This window comes from Falco naumanni, chromosome 1, assembly GCF_017639655.2.
Source record: "Falco naumanni isolate bFalNau1 chromosome 1, bFalNau1.pat, whole genome shotgun sequence".
Lineage (NCBI taxonomy): Eukaryota > Metazoa > Chordata > Aves > Falconiformes > Falconidae > Falco > Falco naumanni.
This window is the reverse complement of record NC_054054.1, coordinates 67,384,233-67,408,156: the sequence shown is the minus strand read 5'-3', so window position 1 is coordinate 67,408,156 and position 23,924 is coordinate 67,384,233. Positions and strand designations below refer to the sequence as shown.

Sequence of the window (23,924 nt, the reverse complement as noted above, 5' to 3'; positions counted from 1 at the left end):
TGTTCAAGTGTTAAAATAATCCTTTTCTAGCTACTTTCGAGTCAAAAAAGCTAAAATCTCAGCCGTTCCTATTCAATGGTGCCAAAAAGAGAACAGATCTCAAGGAAGTTGAAGGAGAGTCAACTGAAGATGCATAATAGCTGCAGCAGCAGTTATGTAGCCCCTTCTTTAATCACTCATAAAATAAACCTTAGGTTTAACAGCTTAATTTAATAAGTTATAACAAAGGACAATTGTCCTTGTTGATTCAGCAATAGATTCAAAGCTACTGGAAGGTCTTCACTTAGGAAGGCCACTTGCCTTCAGTCATCCCTTCTCAGACACGGGCAGGATTTGGTCCAGCAATGAGGCTGAAGGAGTCCTTCTCATTGGAAGAAACCCAAATCCCTTGCAGGAGGGAGTCAAAGCATGTCCCATAAGGTCCCAGGTTCACACTCCAGGACACTGCAGAATCTGCCTACCCCATGGTACTATGTTAACCGTATCCCAAAGAAAGCAGTGCAGACAGGATCTTCAGGATGGGCAGCTATAGCCCTGAATAATGACATCTTTGTTTTGGCTGACTTGTATTCCATTTAGAGAGGTTTTGAAGGATTCCTGAGGTCTTAGCTGGTCTTAGCCATAGGGACAACTGAGAAAGGGAAGAGATCAGCACTCTTGTACACAAGGACATGGCAGGGGTAGCCCCTGCTAATTTGGTGGGAAGATCTGTCCCTGTTTCTGACCTGTCTCATGTAGGAAAGCTTCACTCAAAGCATCTATGTTTCCTCAACAGACCTAGGAAGATCAGCTAATGACATGTTTAGTTTCTGGGGTCTTGTTTTGGCCTCCCAATACATTGTACTGGGTGCCCCAAAGGAAATAAGTGGGTAAGGAGAGCCAAACTTCCCCGCAAAGTCAATGTCTACAGAGGGAAGACAACACAGGATCAGTACTCCCTGGAACTCCAGATGTGCTTGGAGTTTGTTGCTTTTGTGGCAGCGCAACTGGCCTCTGTTAAGAGACATTGGGAGAATTTAGCCCACTGCACCAAGCACTTAGACTACACTTGCCGATAGGGAGCTGGATGTAAAAGAGCAGAAAGCTCAACACTGTGCAGGCTCACCTCCAGTTTCAGGCAAATACAAAGACAAGAATTCCTATGTGATTGTTTTTAAAGGAAAATGGTTTGAAATGGCCTCCCACGTGGTACGGTTTGCTCTCAGATTATTTTTTCTTGGAATTCCTTTTTTTTTTTGCCTGCTCCAGACAGATGACTAGAGCCAGAGGAGTGATCACACTATGCAGATACTACAGAAAACACAGAATAAGTAATACTTAACACCTAAGCACCGTTTTTATCTGTGATGTACTTTGCAAAGCCTGACCTTTTGCTTTGCAGTGAGCCACCCATAGGCAGACCCCACAAAACTGAAGAGGTTAATGTAAAAAAGCAATGATTAACAAAATACAGCCATATTGTGTATTAGCCATTCCCAGAAACACAGCTATTCACAAGGGAAACACATGGCTAAATGAAGTAGTTTGAAATCCTGCCCCAATGCTGCACATACAAAATGACTATGAGGTTGTAATAATGGTGACAGCACCATTTATCTGGCTGGATTTTTAGCAAACAAGTGGTATTGCTGAAAGAAAGAGATCTGTGCCCCAAGATATTATAGTAGAAGTGGCAATTAAGAGTAGATAGCACATTGCCCTCTTTACGATAAACATAATTATGTAATGTTATTATGCAGTGATATTCTTCACAGCCTGCTTTTGCATATATGTCATTTTAGAAACACAATAAATAACTGGAGGTGTTCCTTCCAATAGATTGGATGCCTGAAGGTTATTCACATACTAGAGATTCAACGCTCAGAAAGCTTTAAATAAACTGAGCCCAAATAATGGAAAAGAAATTGGTTGCACTGTTAGAAGAATAGAAGAGGGTTTATTTTCTCAGTACAGTACTCTATAGGAGTTGTGCATCAATTGCAAGTGTAAGTACAAAATGCAAACAGGGGCTTCCAGGCTAAAGGGTGCTGCTAAATGGGAACTGCTAACAGTAGGCTAGATGCACATTGCTTCTCACCTGCTTATCTTTTCTTCACCAAGCAAAAAGGGACAGCTTTTCTTCTCAGTTCCTCTCAGTCACATAATCCTTTCTCTTTTTTTGTACTAAGGACAAAATCAAGGATAGTGGAAAGAAGGACATAATAATCACCTGCACAGAACTTTTTACCCTCAGCTCTGTTGTGCGATGTGACAGCAGGAAAACAAAGGGTGGAGGGTAGACTGATAAAGGGTATTGGTTATTTTTGATGTGGGAATCAGAAGAAAAATGATGGCAACCGTTAATGAAAGTTTCCTGCTTGATTTGTAATCTAGGGAAAGGATGAAAAGTCATTAAAAGCTTGCAAGAGAACTCAGAGTGTGTTGGTATAGTCAACCATACTAAATCGAAACAAGTGTAGATCTTCACAGGAAAAGGGAAAATATATGAGTAGTGCCTTCAAAATAGACTTTTACAAACAGGATATTCTGGATAGATTCTGAGGATTTATTTTTTAGCCTACTTCAATAAAATCACAGTTAACATTAGATTCTTCATCTGCATGAGTCTATTCTGAGACTTAAAGTTTAGACTGCAAACACTTCACCCGTTTTCAGGAAACTCTGTCATTTTCTACGTAAACTCTAAAGCAGCATTCCTTACACCTTTTGCAGATGCATCTCCTTTCATGGTGCCTTCCTTTCTGTGTTTACACAAGCCAGGAGAAAAGCTACTTTTAACTGCTGACAGGACATGAGTCACACCAGGATGGATATTAGACTCAATTGTAAAGATCCCAGACTCCTCCTCTTTGATCCCCAGTGCCCACAATACACTGATACACATTGACTTGAAGTACAAGAAATAAGAGGGTTATTAGTACAGCTGCTGTTTTTTTCTGACGTTCATAGAACTATATTGTCCACATGAAGTCCATCATTTCAAGATATCTATAAAGAAGATATAAATCATAACTATAACCCTCCAGAAAGTCAAACATTTCTGGGAACACTATGAACAAACCTGAACTCCCAGGCAGTTCTGCTGTTTGAGTAATTCCATGAGAATTTGTAGTGCCTCATTAGCACACAACAATTATCTGCGGTACCAATACTAGCCCAGACACAGTTCTGTTCAACAGAAAAGCAGGAGAAAGGTTCTGTGACCTAGTGAAAAGTATTAGAGAAACAGCAGTGCCAGCCCCTGCAGAAGCTTGCACAAGAGAACCAGTCCAGAGCAGTAGTGCTTAGAGGGAAGACACTGCAGTGTTTAAAGGGTGTTATTGTACAGCTCACCCTAGACTGTAGATTAGATCTACAATTGGATACATGAAAAATGGGAATTGTTAAAGCAAGTAGCAAATGCTTACAAATGGAAAAAAAGCGTCACTGAACTACTTTGCAGTATGAAGATTGTTTAATGATCTGGGTGAAGGGACTTTCAGCTTTCTGCAATACATTTTTATAGTTGGGCTATGCCTGTTAAACTTGCACTGGTGTAATCCCAATGATGTTAGGCATGGGTACGCAACCATTGGTTGGTGCTATCCAGTTACTGCAACACCACTTAGACTAATTTCCCCACCCTGAGCCTAATCAAGGAAGCACAGATACCTGGGTCTCAAAGAGAGAAAGAATCAGACAAAGTTGAGTGAAGAGTGAAGTGTCATTTAGATGCCTACACCCAAAATGAAAGCCCTGAATTTGCCGTTAGGTACTAATGCTTGAGGCACATTTTTTCGCTGTTCCCCCAGTCTTGATAGAGCTGAGCAAAACCACTCTAGACAGTGCCCAGGCAAAATCAGGGTCCAGAAATAAACGGTTTTCTGGCTAAAATTATCTGCAGACCTCAGAGTGGTAGATATATCTAGACTATAGAAATCCTGTAATCAGCCTCCCAACAGGATCTGACTGAAGAATACATATATATTCCATACTATTAAAACAGCAAGACAAAAGCAACTGTGGGTTAATCATATAGATGAATGATAGGGTTTGAACACCTATGAACAATCTTTAGGTTCTTTATGGAGGACAGGAAACTCTTCTGTGCAGAATCATTTTTGGGAGTCACACCAACACGTAAATGTGTCTTATTTAGGGAATCAAAATAATAGATACCATATAAATACTTTATACAAAACAAGAATGAAATCCAAGGATCAATCTACTGCCCTCCATCCACATTTGTACACTTACCTTGATTTCACTTGTGTTCTATATTCATTGGATCTACCTTTTATATAAAGGGTTGTTACATTAAATATATCATGCCATTCATTTATACTGTATTTGAAAACAAGCTTTTCAATTAAAAATAAATGCTTTCTGACAAAAACACTGACTATATGAAGGTCACCTGAGGTTATTAATGGGTACTCAAATGGGAGAAAAGAGAAACATGAGGGTTTTTTCCAGCTTAGGTAATGGAAAAAATCCATTCCCAAGCCAAATCTTAATATTTATACTTGCATGTATAAAAAAAAATTTTTTGTAAACTAGGTGTAATGACGTTTAGGGATCTGTTCTTATTTCTTTTCCATATTATAGAAAAGAAATCCACAACCTGACAGTTAGGATTCCAAGTTTAATGTGAAATCCCCATTCTGGCATCAAATTCTGATTTCATCACTTTAATAGAGCTTCAGTAACTTAAATGACTTCAACAGAACCTTAAATTGCCTTCACAAGTCTCTCTTAGTTTCTTTAATCTCACTTCAGTCATTTATATTATGAGAACTGCTGAAGTGTGTTCCATGTAAATTCAGATTTGGCCTTTTGTACAGATTTATAATCGGAGATGAACATTCAGGAGTGATATAAATAGCCATCACAACCTAAATGAGGGCAGCTTCAATATAAAGAGCTGAGAGAAAAGAATGTGACTGCACAAAGATCTTTAAATTTCTGATTTAAAAACTAATTAATACAATTTATTTTGAAAGAAAAAAGAGAGTGATAAGAAAGAAAAAGCTCTTCTGAAACAATTTCAAGGATTGCAGCTGAAAGAACTCTCTCACCCAGACAAAACAAATGGAGTTTTACAGTCAGGAGAGGAATTCAGTAAACATGAGAAGGGTGTCACTTGACCATTAGATTAGCCAAAACTGTAAAATCTCAAAGGTCATGCCAATTATAATGATAGTGCTAGGAGAATTAATTAAAAATTTGAGAATTGATTTCCTCAAAGAAGCAAAAAGTGACAAAAATACAAGAAAGAAATTACCATCAACAAAGATGTGCAAAGTTTTAGAGAAGGAAAAAAAAGAGCACACATTAAATGTAGAATGCACACATTAATTGACAGAAATTAAGGGAAAGCCAGAGAGTTCTGGAAATGCACACTGACTTTGCAAGAGAGATTCATGACTTACTACTTTGACATCAAAGCCTTATCTGTCATGAAGATGATATACTTGAGAAGTTAATCTTAGGCTAAATGAAAACTTAAGTTATTTTAAAAGACAGAACACTTAGTGGATGAAAATTTCATTCCAGCTCCTTGCAAGTAAAGTTCAGACTCAGAAAGGGAGAAATTCCACATAACCATTAAGGATTATACACTTGGTGGCTGCTATTGATGTGGAAAGTGGTAAGATACTAAGGTGAATTTTAGCAATTCAGAAGCATGAGACTGATGGATTTGCTCCAACAGATTTGCAAAGGAAGAACATTATTTTAAAATAAAAAGCTAGGTTGGTTAATTCTCTGTATTTTTAGTGACTTTTAAAATATGGGGGTTTACAGTTCTAAGCTTTTTGTACTGCTGAGGAAGAGGAAAAGATGCAGTGTCATTTTTTTTAATGTGCTGGCACTATAAATGGTCACTAGTTCTATCTACAAACATCAATTAGGTACAAGTAATCAGGATATTTGGGTGTTGAACTCTGGCAGTAACCAGTGGATGAACTCTGAGGATTTGTGTCACTGCTTGCCTTTTAAGAGTCTGGCAAGTAGGCTTTTAGATATTTGAATGAGTTTTTTATGACAATCAAAGTGGCTTTAGAAAGAAGTCACATACCTCAGGGAGCACTCTGAGGTTATGGGCCAAATCCATCCCTGGGAAGCCTAGCAGGAGCTAGCACTTTTATTGCCAGCAGAGGACTAAGCCTTAGGAGGTGACAATGAGAAGGTTAAGCGCAACAATGGGGAGACATAAACCCACAGTAGTCCAAAGACAACTGTACCACATTCTTTGTGTGTCAGTGAAAACTCTCACCAGCTTCAGTAGAATGTGATCAAAATTTACTGGAAGAGACGCTCCAGGACAAGATTTGCAAGGAATAAGAGGAGACCTTGACTGTGGATATAAAAGGAAGTACTACTATTATTTACTACAACTAGTCTTAGATTTCATAGAATCTCCTAGAATTTCCCCTTCAAAATAAATCATATACAGTTCTGGTTGAAGCAATTGCTATTGAAAGTGTCATACGTTCATAAGACACGTATCTCCAACATGAGACTATTTGTGAGATAAAGCAAAGAACTGAGCAGTATCACAGCTCAGAAGTAATTTCAGATTCTTAATCACATAAACTCAATTAAGTCAATACAACTGTAGTGGATATAGAGGGGAAACAGTGACCTGGCAAATGTGGTAACATTTTCCTCAGTCTCATGATTTTCAATGTTTCTACCAGAACAAACAAAAGAAAAAGCATCCCTAGGCAGATACAAACACAAGAAAGTATCTCATCATATTTGTCTATACCTGACCTACACAGTGCTACATCTTTCTAAAGTTAAGCAGTAAACATGGATACTTCAGAGCTTTTCTTTCAGAGAGAACATTCCCAACAATCAGCAAATGCACCATACTGGTATCATTGGGAGGTGGACTTTTCTAGTATGGTCTCCCATTAAAACTTACCAGTGAGATATGCATCTGAGCTTCACTGAATGCTTGTATGTCAATAAGGATTTAAAAATCCTATTTCTTGTAGAAAATCAGCTACCCTTAAAGGCCTCTAACAATGGCAACAAGTTGTGACATTCCATAAATGTACCAGTCTGACATGTGGGGATAAACCTATTGACTGAAGGTGCAGAAATACAAGATTTTGCATCTGCTTTTACTGAAAAATTAACAGTGGATTCTTTTTTTCAAAAACAGTAGGTGCTTCTGGACTGTTTTCTTCTTCTCCAATAAACCTTATGGAAGAAGAAGAAAACATTAGGAACACTGGTGTAGAAGAGAGCACTACAGAAATCCGAAAAAAGAACACTCAAAAATGGGCATGATAGTAGCCTCTGCATATGTAAATGCTTTTCATCTGCTCCCAGTTCCACAGCAGCTGCACTAAATGCACTAGGCTTACGCTGATTTAGGAGGATAGACTAGATAACCTCTCAAACCTCAGCTCTATTATTTTCTATGAATCAGCAGAAAAAGAAACTCCCTTCTTGTACAAATCTTAGTTCTTGGGGCTCCAAACTCCCATTTTTCTTTTCAGGTGTCTAAATTATATAAACACAGGAGTCTTATCATTAGACATAAACCAGACCCAACACAATTAAAACACAGATCAGTTATCAGTAGATTCTTGGTCCTGCCCCTATTGACTTTCTTAGAAGAGGAGTACAAATATATACACGATGCAAACCTTTTCATACACAAAAAAAAAATCAGAAATAGTTGCTGTGGTGATTCTGGTTGTTGGATTTGTCTGAGTAATTTTGTCAGTTTTTGTCATCCAAGGAAGTCCATTTTGTTCATACATTATCAATGTAAGCTAGGAAGCTTTCAAGGTATCTAAGAGTTTCTGCAATCCCAAAGTGTCTAAAACCCCATTTATTTCATGCCCAACTTCATTTTTATTCATCACACAGTACCCTATAATTACACATACTCAGAGATTTTATTAATCAGATTTTTACTGCCACAGCCATCTTCATTATATAAAAGATGTCTAGTCAGGCTGGCAAGCTTCCCTTTCCTTAGAACTGTTTTTACTGCATATTGAAAATGAGATTGTAGGTCAGCAAAACCAAGTGAAATGGGCTCTTGCTGAACACACACTGAACATAAAGTTTGCTCCATCTTTCCTGATGTTACCAGCTTTCCTCAGGCTGCATGATGCGAATATTTACGGAAGTCACTTTGTGATCATTTCTGATAGTCCTAAATTAGACTCTGCTGTTTTGTGCTGGAAGACAACCTGCCAGTTCTTGAATAAGCAAACCAGAAGTGCTATAAATTATAAGCTCTCCAAAGTCAGACATATACATGTTTCTTGTTTCAGCCTTGTCAGACAAGCTAGAGAGATCTTTAACTTCAATTATTTGTAACTGCCTGGAAATCAGCATAAACTGTCCATATGGGAAACTTGACAAAGCTGTCAATAATGCCTGTTTCACTGTAGATCTACGCCAAAGAACCTTCTGCTCATACAAAATTAGACAATGATTTTAATTTTTCAGTTCAGTTCCCTTCTAAGTATTTTAGGAAGAAAGAAACGAGCCTACAGTTAGGTAAAAATATAAGTCAAGGATGTATGCGTGAGGGAAGTATAGACAGCAATAAGCTAGCAAGCATAACATTGTATCCATTACTGATCCTCTAGGCACCTATTTGACTGAAGCTACTTTTGGCAGCTTGCACATTTTGCACACAATTTATAATTGAATTGTGTGCCACTAGTTTCGGAGTTTGGGCAGATCAAGTTTGACACCTGATTTTCAATAATATATAGGAAACACTGGAATAATTTACACTCCCCTAGCACTACTATAAACTCAGAGTAATGCAATTTAAACCAGTAAAATGTATGAGCTTGCATCTGGGATGTTGAATTCATTTATTGCCCAGCTCTGCAGTTTATTTCTGAAATAAAACCTAGGCTCTGTTGAAGTCAATAGGCATTTTACCACTTGCTTCAGCACGGCCCAGATTTGAGCCTTATGATGTCTGCTTACACAGCAGAGGGAAAGAGACCAAAAAGATACCAATAGGATTTTTTTTCATTTCATACTCCTGGCTGAAATGGTCAGAGCTTGGAGCTTTAAATTTGGTTAGGAGGTCTATTTTGGTACCCTGTGGCTGAGGAGGGAGATCCTCTGTGGCCCGGGGAGGTTCCAGCAGGGTGGAAGTGTCACCCTCCTGGGAGCAGCTGCTGCAAGGGCTCCCTCAAAGGGCTCCCTCAGGCTGGGAAGAGCTCGGCACACACTACCAAAAGAGAGAGAAAGGAGGCATTGCCAGCCCTGACCGCTCACCCGGGCATCTGCAGGCCAAGGTGGCAGGCTGTGGTGCTTTCCAAGTGGTCTGAGGCCTGTTTCTCACAGCCCAGATTTGGCACCAGCTGAGTGCTGTTCCTTGGCGGTGTCCATACTGATGAAATTCGCTGAAGCAAGCAGGGAGAAGAAACTGTCCTCCCCTCCCTGAAAGCAATCTCTGCAGTGCTAGGGTTAAGCAATGCAGAGAAGCTGGATCCCATGTGCTTGCTTCTGCAAATCACCAACAAAGCTGCCTGGGTCCCACGCCCATTAGTGACTTCTCACCAACACACAGCTAGTAGTGTAAATGATATGGAAATACTCCTCCCCATGCAATTACAGCTCTTTTAATCACCATGATACAAGCACTTCTATGCAGAAAGCACTGGAAAAGCTGGTATTATCCAGAACATTCCCCATGAAAAGTCAGCCATGAAAGCTAAGCCATTTGCATGCTTTGTCCAGAACTGGATGGTTTTTTTCTCCTGGGATGTCGCACATCCACTGAGGACTGCAGAACATATGTAATTGTCCTAACCAGACTATTGCACATCGAGGAGCTTGTGATCCAGGCACCAGCTGCCCTGAGTAGGTGCAGGCATGCGCTGTGCTCTGCCGTCCTGTGCTGCACATATTGCTTGGTCTTCAGGACCACGCTGTGCTGTACATAGCCCTTAAACTTAACTGGTTAATTGTAATGGAAAAGCCTGGAGGTTGCTCTCACCTGGCACCAGTGATGATGGCACCAGCAATGATACCACCAGCATGTCTTTGTCTTTATCTTGAAAGGAAGCAGCATATTTTACTTCTAAGAAATCCTATAAAAACTTTGAAGACCGCAATGCTGGTGAATTTCACCCCGATAGGAAGTTTGTGCAGCATGCCGTGCCCTGACCATAGTTCTGATGCTACATCAGCTTTGGGGTTCCCAGCGTCAGAAGGAACACAAGATTTTACAACTTGCTGTCACCTTTGGTGCTGACCCAGTGCTCCTGCTGCAAAACAAGGTAAAGTGATGATTTTGATGTCTTTATTTTCTCCTTCTACCCAAATACTCCTGGGAGCGCGTGAGGGAAGATAAACAGTCCTATTCAGCAGAAGCAAGGACAGGAGGATTTGACCCTAAACACTGCAAAATAGCTGAGTTTCCAAACTGTTTTCCCCCTTCACATCACATTTCCACCTGCTTCTTTGAAAACTCACAGGCTTATATCCAACCAGCCAACAACCCCACCTTGCACTTGGGCAGCCAGAGTTATTGGGTTAGGTGCTCAGGTGGCTCATAGTTCACTGAGATCAGGTTTGATACCAAAGCTTTTCATGGAGTCAGATTGCAGGTTGCAGCTGGGAGAGCTATTCTCTTCTGAAATACATCCCACTGAACTTAGCAATAACGCAGAAATACAAATAGGCCTTTGCTTGCTGAGAAGCACAGACAGGATCTGCTGTGTTCAAGTTGTCACTTGCAATGTGGGGGAGAAATGGCTGTGAGCTCCTAAGAAGAAAGGAAAAGTCAGAGAAAAATACGTCAGCACATGCGAAATCAACAGCAGATATGTGTATGCAGCAAACTCATACCTTCCTTGATTTCCTGGAAATCTGATGTCACCCCTAGCTGCAGATCACTTTAATCTGCTGTATTTAAAATGCTTCCCTTGTGTTTGAAAAGATTCTTCGAGTCCCCAGTTCAGAAAAGACCCTGAAATATCTTGAGATAAGAAATTCTTGATTCCTCAACCGGGCAGATGAAACATGGAAATTCAGGCTTTTGTAAATGAGTTTCTGTGTTGTGTCATCCCTCCAACCCCTGCAGGCTGTGATCTGGGGAGTTGGCAGGATACTGCAGCTGGCAGAGCTTCTGCTCCCTGAGCATGCAAGCAAGCAAGGCACATACTGTCAGCTTTAGCACCTGCTGACTGGGAGCAGAGCTCACCACAATGATGCAATATCCATCCCATCACTTGCAAAATACTACCATCTATATCTATGGTAAAGCTGAAGTCTTTCATTTCTTTCAGTCGGTTTTCTGGTGACAGAATGCTGCTTATCATCCCTGTGCACCTCATACCCTAAAAGTTCTCTGAACAGCAGTGAATGTGAACTGCAAATTCTCTGTTGCAAATGCACTGTGAATACCTGCTGAAGACCCTATTAAAGAATATTACTTATGGTGAGAGAGAGGTCAATTTGGAGAAATATGCTTTGCCATAACGGGTCCTCAGAGATGCTTTAAAGCAAAACCTAAGACCATTACTTTAAAACATATAGAGTTTATTTGTTACTCCCTGGGTTTTTATGCTTTTTGCATGGAAGTGCTATGGCACACACTGTAAGGAGTACTATTTTTGTCCAAAAAGAGCCTAAGCAACAGCTAACACTTCTCAGCAAATAGGCCCCTACACCACTCCTGGCTACAAGAACAGCCATGAACAGCAAGCGATTGGCCTTAGTCCACTGTTCTTCAATACAGTGTATCTTGAAACAAACAGCTTTTCAAAAAGCAGGAGTTTCAGGAAGCTTGAAAGTCTTTAAAGCAGGTTTTTCTATTTTCCATGTTAAACATAGCACTGCACTCCTGTCCAAAAAAACTTGCTAGCACAGCTGAGAAAAAATGCTTGGTAGAAAGGCATAAGGCATCAACTCTAAAGATGGGATCAGCTCTAAGCCTGTAGAACTGAATTAAGAAAAAAAAGTTTCCAAATATATTTGCAGGAGACTTTCTGTTCCTACTCTTCTTTAAAGACTTATCACAAATCTTTTTTCTTATTTGTCTGCACATCTTTCTCTCAGTAACTACCTCTCTCTATCATTCAACTGTCTGCTAAGCTCCGTATTATCTGACATATTTTCCCCTTTTTATTCACCCAGTTTTTCTTCTATTTCCACTTTACTCTTGCATTTTTAAATGTCCTTTAAGATCCTTGAGGCTTTTTTTTTTCCATGCTGCTCACACCCTGAAATGGTAGACCTGACAGTTCAATGTGCCTGCAATCACCCTTCTCTGGGAGAGGATGGCTTTTCTTTTCCTACCCTCCCAGCTTCTCCATGGATGCAGACTGTGCTGGATCTTTTCTTATTCCCATTCAGAGGAGAAAGATGGGGCAGGGGATTTTTGAGAGACAGAGAGAGCTAACAGGTACTCCTGTTTCTTCAGATACCACTGCTCCTCCTTCAGTGATGAGCATCCCAGCAGCGTCAAGCCCTTCAGTCATTTCTCTTGTGGTCTCCACTGCCTGGAATATCTTCCCTTACTTCAGTGCTGACAAAAGAGGCACTTCTGTTCACAGATGGTTGGAGAAAAAAACCAAACCACAGTGGGATTAGAGCTACTGCTTCTTACTTCATTATTTTAAGATTTGAGCAGTTGTTGCCCCAAGAAATCAGCCACATGACCCCTTGTCTGTTCCTTTCCAAAACGGTGTCCACTTGAGTGCTGAGCACAGCAACCCCATCTTCAAGCAGAAGTCTCACTTGTCAGGTTTCAGTGGAAAAAAAAAATACTTTAAAAACCTGCCTTGTGCTTCCTAGACTGTCATGTAACAGTGCTTTGCAGAGGCAGGTTCAGAAACAAGTGTGGCACTGTACTGGTCTATTGTAGAACAACAACAGACGGCTCTTTTACACTTTCTAATCTGTCAATCTCTCTTGCCACACACAGACACACAAGAAATACCTGTAGGCTAACATCACTCCTAGTAACATCAGGCAAATGCATTTATGCATCAACCGTTGAGCAGAGTGTGTTATGCAACGTGACACCACGCACATGCCTGGGAGAAGTGTTCAGAGCAAGAAACCTTTTGCAATTGAGAAGTTCCTTTGGATGTAGCTGCACAGCATTTGTTTGTGACCCCTGTGACTGGCCAGTCAGGCAAACTCCTACAGCGCTTCTCACTGAGGGACAGACATCCCATCTCATGCAACATGTAACAAGAAGCATTTTGTTATGGCGACAATGCAACTCTTTGGTTATGATATTCTCCCCTTCTGCTTCGATCACAGACATAATTGGCTGCTTTACATAGCTACACATATTCTCTCCTACCTCACCTTTGTTTTTCCACTAATATCACACTAGAGACTTCCTATTCATAGGGTCGTATATTCAGGGTCCAGAAGAAGTCTTAAAGCTAAAACATTATGTCCAAGATTAGGACACTGAAGAGATGAGGCTGAGATGAAAAGATGAAAGTAACCAGTCCAGAAGTCCTACACAGCATCTCAAACCACACTTTCAGGTCAGTAGGAAACTGTGCAAAGGACCAAGATTTAACAACGTTATTGTGGCGGGAAATGGACGGGAAAAATTGAAAATGCAAGAATAGCTCAGGACACTGGCCAGCAAACATAGATTCTTATTTTAAAGCCATTCCTATTTTACACATACTGAGATACATGTTAATATAGTGTCACAAAGCTGGATACACATTTAACTTCTTCCAAGTTCTGTTAGCGTGCTGTTGCTAGCTGGTCACTTATCATCGAAGACAAACAAAATACATGAGGAGTATTTGCAATGCAATGGAGTCATGGTCTGTTTTAAATGAGGTAGGGGTCTGGGCTGTCCTGCTGGCTTTGCAGTTGTCACAGTGTTAACCCTGACATATCACTGCACCTTTTGTAATGTCTTCCCTGTCCCCATGACTGTGTCTAATTGCACTTGGAGCACACTGAGGAAAAGGATGATCCAGGACTTGTCTCACATCAGCCGCTTTCTATCTAGCACAATGTAGGCCTTCTCCTACTTGGGAATTCCTGGCATTCCTGGATAAAAGTGAACCAGAAATATTTATAATTCTAAAAATCTCCAGACTTTAGGGTTGTCCTTCCTGGGTTCAGAGCATTGGGGTTTAGGCAGGCCTAGCACAGGAATGAAACCATCAGCATACTGGCTGAAGAATACATTTTACATCTCTGAAATTGAGGATCATAAAACTGACAGGAGATGGAGACCCATGGTGTTAAAAATAGGATATTCATGGGTGTTTTTAAGAGTTCAAATATACATTTGAAAAGCCTAAAAATACCCCTAACTCACAATTCCCCTCTTCAATGGTAATTCCTATAGTTTGTGGAGTATTTTAATTTATTTTTTAAAACCTTGCAATCTGTAGTGGGTTTGCATGGCAAGGTTTGAGCAGCAGGGGGGCTACAGGGGTGGCTACTGTGAGAAGATGGTAGAAGGTTCCCCTGTGTCCAATGGAGCCAATGCCAGCCAGCTCCGAGTCAGACCTGCCGCTGGCCAAGGCCGAGCCCATCAGTGATGGTGGTAGCACCTCTGGCATAGCATATTAAGAAGGAAAAGAAAATCTGCACCAGCAGAAGAGAGAAGTGAGACTATATGAAAGCAACAACTCTGCAAACACCCAGGTCAGTGAAGGAGGAGGGGGACAGGGTGCCCCAGGTGCCACAGCAGAGATTCCCCTGCAGCCCCTGGTGAAGACCATGGTGAGGCAGGCTGTCCCCTGCAGCCCATGGAGGTTAACGGTGGAGCAGACACCCACCTGCAGCCCATGGAAGACCCTACACTAGATAGAGCAGGTGGGTGCCCGAAGGTGCATGACCCATGCAAAACCCAGGCTGGAGCAGGTTTGCTGGCAGGACTTGTGACCCCGTGGGGGACCCACGCTGGAGCAGTCTGCTGCTGAAGGGCTGCACCCCGTGGAAGGTATCCACACTGGAGCAGCTGCTGCAGAACTGCATCCTGTGGGAAGGACTCACATTGGAGCAGTTTGTGGAGGACTGTCTCCCGTGGAAGGGACCCCACTATGGAGCAGGGAAAGACTGTGAGGAGGAAGGAGTGCAGAAATAACATGTGATGAACTGACTATAACCCCCAAAACCCATTCACCTGCGCTGCTTGGGGAAAGGAGGTAGAGAAATTGGGATTTAAGATAAGCCTGCGAAGAAAGGAAGGGTGGGGAGAAAGTTTGGGTTGTTTTTTTTTTTCAATGGCAATAAACTAATTTCCCCAAGTCAAAACTCTTTTGCCCATTATATTAATTGCTGAGTGATGTCCCTGTCCTTATCTCAACCCACAAGCCTTTCATTATGATTTCTCTCCCCTGTCTGGTTGAGGACAAAAGTGATAGAGCAGTGTGGGTGGGCACCTAGCATTCAGTCAGGAACCTTATGAACATAGCTGAATCTAAAGGTAACCATTGGAAACTTTGCTAACACGTAAATGCTTTCAAATCTGCCAGTTTCGTCAGGATCTGTGGGTGCATCTTGTCAGGTCCCATAGACTTGTGCACCTTCAGGTTCCTTAGAAGATCTTGATCCTGATCTTCTCCTGCAGTGGGCAGTTCTTCATTCTCCCAGTCCCTGCCTTTACCTTCTTCGACTTGGGTGATGTGGGTGGAGCACTTTCTGGTGGAGACTGAGGCAAAAAATTGTTGAGTTACCTCAGTCTTCTCCATGTCCCAGGTAACCCATGCCAGTTTCCTTTCGGAGTAGGCTCACATTTTCCCTAGTCTTCCTTTTGTCACCAACGTACCTATAGAAGCTTTTCTTGTTGTCCTTGGTGTCCCTGGCCAGATTTCATTCTATCAGGGCTTTAGGTTTCCTAACCTGATCCCTGGCTGCTTGGACAGTTTCTCTGTATTCCTCCTGTGCTACCTGTCCTTCCTTCCACCCTCTGTAGGCTTCCTTTTTGTGTCTGAGTTTGTCCAGGAGCTCCTTGTCCATCCATGCAGGCCTCCTGGCATTTTTGCCTGACTTCCTCTGTGTTGGGACGCATCGCTCCTGAGCTTGGAGGACGTGGCCCTCGAATATTAATCAGCTTTCTTGCGTCCTTCTTCTCTCCAGCGTTTTATCCCATGGTACTCTACCAAGCAGATCCCTGAAGAGGCCAAAGTCAGCTCTCCTGAAGCCCGAGGTAGCGATCTTGCTGTGCACCCTCCTTTTGCCCTAAGGATCTTGAACCCCACCATTTCATGGTCACTGCAGCCAAGGCTGCCTTGAGCTTCACTTTCCCCATGAGCCCCTCCTTGTTGGTGAGAACAAGGTCCAGCACAGCGCCTCTCCTCCTTGGCTCCTCTATCACTTGGAGAAGGAAGCTACCATCGATGCATTCCAGGAACCTCCTGGATTGCTTATACCCTGCTGTGTGGTCCCTCCAACAGGTATCGGGGTAGTTGAAGTCCCCCCCTGAGGACCAGGGCTTGAGAATATGAGGTGGCTCCCTCAAACAGAGGGCCACATCTACTTGTTCCTCCTGCTCAGGTGGCCTTGCAGCAGACCCCAACTACACTGTCACCTGTCCTTGCCCTCCCTTTGATCCTGACCCATAAGTTCTCAGTTGGCTCCTCATCCATCCCCAGGTGGAGCTCCATGCACTCCAGCTGGTCATTGACATAGAGGGTGACACCCCCTCCCTGTCTCCCCTGCCTGTCCTTCCCCAAGAGCCTGCATCCTTCCATTCCAACACTCCAGTCACAGGAGCCATCTCATCGTGTCTCTGTGATGCCAATAAGATCATAGCTCTGCAAGCACATGCATGTCTGTAACTTCTCTTGTTTATTCCTACTTTTTTTTCTTATTTTTTCCTTGTGTGATAGATACCAACAATTATCTTTGAGAGAAAGATTGTTTTGTGGTTAAGTGTGGCCCAGGACTCTGGAAATCAGCATTTCTGTTCTGCTCTTCTACAGGTGATCTTTATGATGTTTGGCAATTCATTTGATCTTTACTTGGCCCGTTTTATCTTCTCTAAACTGGAGAAAATAATATTTCCCTACGTCACAGAAGAGTTATGAGCATAAATTAATTCATATTTATGAGGTACTAAAGGGATTCTGATGAGTACCATAAAAAGGCTGACTTACAAATAAAACCCTCTCTGTGTTCTGGTTTTCCACTGATATAGCTGTTTCTCCCTGCCTCTTTCAAGTAAGGACGTTTTTTCAGAGTAATATTTTTCACTTGTGACGTTTCTTGATTTTACCTCAGAACAATAAGTACTTGTACATTGCAGTTGCAGCAATTATTTTTACGCATAGTGTGCTATATATGAAACTTTGTGTCCTTTATAGCGAAACAGAACAGAATAGTTTCTTTTAAGATTTATTTTTAAAGCCTGTGAAAAAGCACCAGACTTGCAGCTGACAAGGCTGAAGCATAGCACCTTTGCACATAAAGCAGAGGGAGGATGGGAAGCAGAGGGAAGAGCATCACCTGTGATTGCCATTCAGTCCTAGGGAGGGCTGACTGATGGGTGAGACGGCAGAAAAACGTCTAGTAGGTATGAACTCTGCCTTCTTACTCCATCTGTAAAACAGAGGTTTGTTTTACAAAAACAAGCTATTTTCAAACTTTGGGTGACAACCAAGAAATAAATAAATGAGGCTGAAGTCTCTCAGAAGAAACAGGAGAAGAATCGACCTTTCACAGGTAAACTCGAACCAGTTGGTTGGCATAAACTGCAAGAAATCTCTAGCAGAATCTATCACACGTAAATTAATCCCTGCTGGTAATTTGGGCAACAGACTACTTCTGCTCTAGCTGAGGGTGGGGCCGCCCCTGTGGGGAATAAGCAGTCTTGATGTCCCTGCCTTCTCCAGTTGACAAAACCTGTGTGCTGCTTGGATCAACCCAGTCTTCTCCATGCCTCATCTCAAGGGCATGAGATGTCAGTCTCACCTGGGAGTGACTTCGGCAGTTCCTTAGGGAAGTGTGGCCACAGATTATGGTCAGATTTAAAGAACAGGGACCAATGTCATCTGTTTATACGCAGTGCATTGCCATGGGGTCTGACAAAACCTATCACTGCCACACTGGGTCAGCAGAAAGGCTTGGGAAGTGTTGAAGCAATGCAAAAAGTTTAGTCTGCTACCAAAGAACCAAAGAGAATTTTAATGCCAGCTTTGCAAAGGAAAACATGTGCACAGGTTAAGGGTTTTTTTTGTTGACAGAATCTACTTATTTCTCTATGTATATTTATGATGACACCCAAGCATTATGTAGAAATTAGCTACGCAGCACTATTTCAACATTCACATGGGAAATGAAAGCCTTCAAAATAAGCAGGGAAAGAAATCTTCTGTCTACTATAAAAAGCAGCTTTAAAACAACTTAAGAAAGCCATTCAAAACCTTTTCCTACGCTTGAGCAGTATTAGAAATAGGGAGCCGCATGACACCATTCAGACAAGAAAATTGTTGAAGCGAGCCCCCAGCCAGGGGAATTCAGTCAGCCTCACAATTATCTCTTGTTCTGAATGTCATCGAGCTGGATGAGAAAGAGCCACGGAAGAAGGAAGCATTTCAAGACATATACTGCCACTTGCAGGTCAAACGAAGTCCATGTCAGCGATATGAGGCAAGGACAGGGGTGCACAAACCCATAGACACGTAATGCAGGGCTTCAGCGAGAGATCTGGTAGAGGCGCTCTGGAAGAATCTATTTGACATACTCTCAAGAGAGCAAGTTTGAACGCAGATAGCTTTGCCACCAAGGAGGAAGCGCTCAGCAGCAAGCACGTCTTTAGAGTGACTGGGGCTGCATGTTGGGTGGCCGGTGGCACAGCAGGGTGTCACGGTTTTTACAACACAGACGTGCGTACGCGGAAATATCAGCATGATGGGAAAACACTCCTGCATGGCAGAAACAATGAATGACACAGCATGTGGTCGCTTGGGACTGCACCAGGGTGAGGTGCCCTTGGGGAAAGGCACATGATGAGCTTTCAAGCCACCTTGACCTCTCCTTGGGGCCTCTCTGGCTCTTGGCCCCTCAGGGCAGGTCCACTCTGTGCTGAGAGTAGTGTCCCCTGCGGGGCGGCTCTGCTGGCTGGGGCTAGCGCCCCATTCCTCCCCGCCGCCAGGGGAGAAGCCCTTATAGATTTATCACTGTAGGTTTGTGCTCTGAGCCGCTTTTCTGTAAAAAGGCACCTGTGAGGCTACTCACGCTGAGGGCTTGATCCCTCGCCTAGAGGAAAAACGGCAGTTCAGGCTGTGGAAGCAAGGGAGGACCAGCAGTCAGGAGGGGAAGGAGGGCAGTAGACTTGCCGTTCCCAGCCCACTGTGATGCCTGGAGCCTCAGAAGCAGAAGGGCTGGGGGGTGGCAGAGCCAGGGTGACACTAGTTCAGTGTGTCCTACTTGGCACGCTCCTCAGGCTGAGGTCCAGCAGAGCTTTGCCTCAGGTGGCACTTGGAAGCTGCTGGCTGCACTTGAGCAGCCCGCGGGGCTCCCATGCTCTCCTGGCCTCGAGAAACAGAATATAGCAATGTTGGCCTCTGGGTCTTCATTGCAATTTATATTTGAAGAGAATTCACAGACTTTCTGCTGGTTTGGGAGAAGGCAGGGAGAGAAAAAAAAACAAATTTAACACATATGTAAGAGGTGGCTCTCATCTCGCAGCAGGGATGCATTCCTGCTGACATTTTACATTATTTACTTGTCGATGGAGCCTGAATTATGCTATAAATATCATTTTACTGCAGATCCATATTATGCCTGCATGATTTCATCACAATAACATCCCAGCCATAATTTGGGCTGAAGTTATAATATTAGTTGAAGTTGGAAATTAGAAGTTGTAATAAATGCAAGATTATGAAAATGCTAATTGCTTTCCAGTCAGTACAGTGACCATGTACTGTAGCCCTTCAGCGAGGATCTGTGCTCTGGCTCATACACTGCTGTACTCTGACCCACTCAGACAAGTGGGAAAGAACATTTTTTAATTCTGTTGAAAGGGTGTCTGAACCTTCTTGTCTTTGGTTTTCTGGGTGCAAGGCCAGCTTATTGCACTATAGGGAAATAGTAGCTGTGTCTATTGTTTCCATGAAGTACTTGGAAAACCTGAGAAGCTAGGAAGCTTAAAGGTATTCACTGATTAAGCAGAAGTGAGAAAAATGCTGTGGAATTAATTGGTAATGGTAACTGAACATGCTCCTTGATGTAAAAATTAATTGCTCTATTTTAGTAGTAGATTATACACATTTCACTCATTGACAGAGAGATAATAATCATTGAAGTTAAGCTCAAAGTCATTACTCACTATTTTCAGATCCTTTCATTCTTGTAATTTTTGTAATCAGCGATTTTGTCTTAAGCATCCTAGAACAGTTATAAATGGTTTACATCTGTATAGGATTCTCCATGACAAAGTTTTGTAGAAATTTTCTAATTTGTACCAAGAGTGAGAATCCTCCTGAAAAGGACTGAACATAATTTTTTTAAAAAAGCAGATGTGCTACCTGTACATGAATACATTAACTTGGGAAATCAAAGCATTGTGTATCTCCAAATGTATTTTGTGTGTTTATTATGACTGTATTATAGTGTTTATATTTCTAAGTATTTTGGCAAGACTATATTAGCACAAGTACAACAGCTTCTTAAGCAAAATAACAGTGTATTAGTATTCTAAATTTGGATTCTTCATAGTTTTCTGCTGTTAACCTGTCTAGAAAAAAATATAAAATTGATCTCTACTTGTAATAAATCTATTGAATTGTTTTTTAAAATGTCTTTCAAAAGCAGATGAAAAGAATATTTGAATTTAAAAGTTTGTGTGTTTTAAAGCTAGACCTTACTTACACTTCTATGTCAATCAGCTTCTCAAAGGTATAGACACCTGTCACTTGAGCAACTAAGGGAGAGACAAGACCATCCTCATCATCTTTCCTGAAAAGTGCTGTATGTAGCCTGGCTGTTTGTAACGTTCTTGTTAAGAGAGACACAAGCAATACAAACACATTTGTTCTGCATACCACAAGGTTCCATTAGTAAGCTTTGGTTGCTCCCAGGTACCTCAGACCATGTCTGGTTTGATGCTGCAGGCATCAGAGCACCGCATCACATTTCTGTGGTCAAAAGGTGTGGGGAAATTACAACACAGTCAATTAAACCAAACCTTGCTCTGTAACCTGAGTATAAATTTGGTTCCTGGAGCACAGCTGAGCAATTTAATTCCCTAGAACCTGGATTTGCTGAAATTGCTTTCCACTTTCCTCATCATATAATTTAGCTTCTTCCCATATCTTCTCTTTTGGGGTCTACATATCAGATGGCATTAATATTGACCCTACAAATGAACCAAAAGAAAAACTTTCTAAGGAAAAATAAATAAATTAATCAAGGATTTTGACTCCTACAATGAAATGCTATTAAGGAAATTTCAGGATAATAAGAAAAGCCCTGAACACCTGCAATTCTTTGGTCAGGTCCTTAGGTATGCTAATATAATCAAGCACAACCAAATCAGAGGAGCCTTATTTCTAAGGTTTCAGACAGCAGTTGCCACATGTTTTTGAGAAGTGTATGGTGTGCATCTAAGTTTGGGCTCTGTCCCATTTCATATATGCTCAGGTCACACTCCCAGCTCCCCACCCCAGCAAAGAATCAATTGTTAACCTTCAAGGGCACATCAGGGCCTGCTGTGGAGAGCTCATCATCATGCTTTCTTCTCCTTTCATGCCACTCATTCTTCATCTCTAGCTTTGTATACTGCATAGAAAACTGTATATGTAGATATTTTGCCTCACTGGCCCAACACCCTGTGAGCCAGAGAACTCAGAATTTCTTTTCGTGAAGCTAAATTTCACAGGATTTTTGTGCCATGAAGGAAGAGACTGCTACTGACTAGAGAATCTGAAGTAAATGTGCTCAGCACAGAATAATTTATTTATTGGACAGATTTGGGCAGAAGCCTTCCCTGAGGCCCTAAGACACACTGCTGTAAAAATAAGCTGAACCCCCAGAAATACACTTTGATACTTCTTCATCCATGTTCAAGTCACAGCTGTCACATAGCCTCCTTTGGAGGGTTATGGAAATACTCATCTAAAGCCTCAGCTGATCAAGATACTTGTCTGGGATGTGAGAGGTGAGAACTTGGGCCCAGGATTCTTCCATTGCAGGGAAAGCTTGGGGCTGTCAATCACTTCCAGGGAGAAGAAAGTTGCGTAGAAGAAATATCAAAGGGTTTACAGGAAAGTAGGAAATTAAAGTTGAAAGTTGTACACTTTGCAGAAAGAGTGGAAAAAATTCCTGTCCTATTGCACTAACCCTGTTGCAGAAGACACTCCCCATGCTTTCCAATGCCCAGCTTTTACTGCTACATCTTTTCCCTCTCCATGGAGATAGCCTCTGGCCCCAGCACAGGACTGAGACAACATCATAGTTTGTTACACAGATGAGTAAAAGTTGAAATAAAAAAAAAAAAAAAAAAAAGAGAAAATGCAAAGGAGACCTAAAACCATGAAGTTTCAGTTTGAACTACAGAGGACAAACAAAAACACTATATCCCTCTTCAATAATTGCTTAAACTCAAGACTAAGATTTTAAAGATTATGCCAATTTTCCTGCTTAAACAGGTGTCCAAATTACATAAACCCTAGGCCACCAGCAAATAAGAGATGCAAACATCATCTGTATTAAGACAACAAATTCAGTTCCAAAGGAAGATTTAAAAACATCAATAAAAGAAGCTCCTAGTGTGAATATGCCCACAAATGAGAAATGACTTAATTTCAGCAAAATGTTTCAGTGGCAATTCTTACAAATGATGTGCAATTTCATGGGCACCATTTAAAGACAAAAATATCGTGGTATAGTGTACAAGTGACAAGAGCACTTAAAAGCCCTACTACCCATGACAGGCAGAAAAAAAATGTTGGGATTTTCCCACAGGTAACGGAAAGAACAGTTTAAGACAAATGTAACATATTCCTGTATAGAAAAAGAAAAATTATTCACTTTTAATGACTTTTAATGGCTAGAATGAGGTAGGTGCATTTATTAAGGGAAAGAGCCATGGAAGGAAGGAACTTGGTAAGTGTTTGGGGCCAAGAAGCAGCTTCATCTTTCTATGTATTTAATACAAAGTAATTTTTCACAATTTAGTTATTCACTTCTTGGACATTTTGAGTTAATTGTCACTTTGAAGGCACTATTATGAATTGGGGAAAATAACTAAGTATAATTTTAAATGATGGAGAGTTAAAGTGAAATGATCAAGCATCTCAGTTTAGCATAGACATCAGATAAAACCCTAGACCTAAACAACATTGTTTTTCTTAAGTAGCTTAATGCCAAAGAAGCATTTCTGATTATATCACACCTCCTGTATTAATAGAGCAAGGCATTTCAATAACTGTCTTTGACCTATCCAGCTGAAGATGTCATATAAGTTTCAAGGCAACCAGTAGTGCAAGAAGTCTGGGACTACACAAGGTCATCAGTTCAGAAGGATGTGGTGCTGATTTTACTTCAAGTATCACAGATACTGGTGCACTACATAGTGCCCCAGTTCCTGCCAACAGGAAGGTCAAGTTCAGTTTTATGACAAGAAAACCTGTAGCCTTTCTAATTCAAGGGACAAGTCTGGAATTTCCTCAAGTACACCCGCAAGTTTCCAAAGACAACCTAACGTATCTCAAAACACAAGTCTTTTCTAAGTCAGACCCACGTTGGTTGGAACCTGAATCCTGATACTTGAACGTTTGCCTCTTCAGGGTAATTCTTGCAATTCAGCTTGTTTTTGCAATTACATAGTGCATCATTTTCCTACTGCATCCAGCAGAACAAGAAGACTGAGTTGCAGCCAGTGCTCCACTCTTTGGACTGACAGGGAGCCAAGTCCTCTGATTTTCTTCTTCTGTGCAGTTAACACAAGAGTACAGGCCAAATAATCTCTCTGCACGAAACCAGCTGAGAACTAGCAC

At 41.6% G+C, this 23,924-nt stretch overlaps 1 long non-coding RNA gene across 1 annotated transcript; it reads right to left on the bottom strand.

Moving 5' to 3' along the window:
• Positions 1 to 1,400: 1,400 nt before the first annotated feature.
• Positions 1,401 to 14,686, bottom strand: LOC121096662. The gene is made up of 3 exons (XR_005830652.1): positions 14,569 to 14,686; positions 9,542 to 9,547; positions 1,401 to 1,410 (listed from the first exon to the last, which is right to left on the bottom strand). It is a non-coding gene; the product is annotated as an uncharacterized LOC121096662 (long non-coding RNA).
• Between the last annotated feature and the right edge of the window lie 9,238 nt (positions 14,687 to 23,924).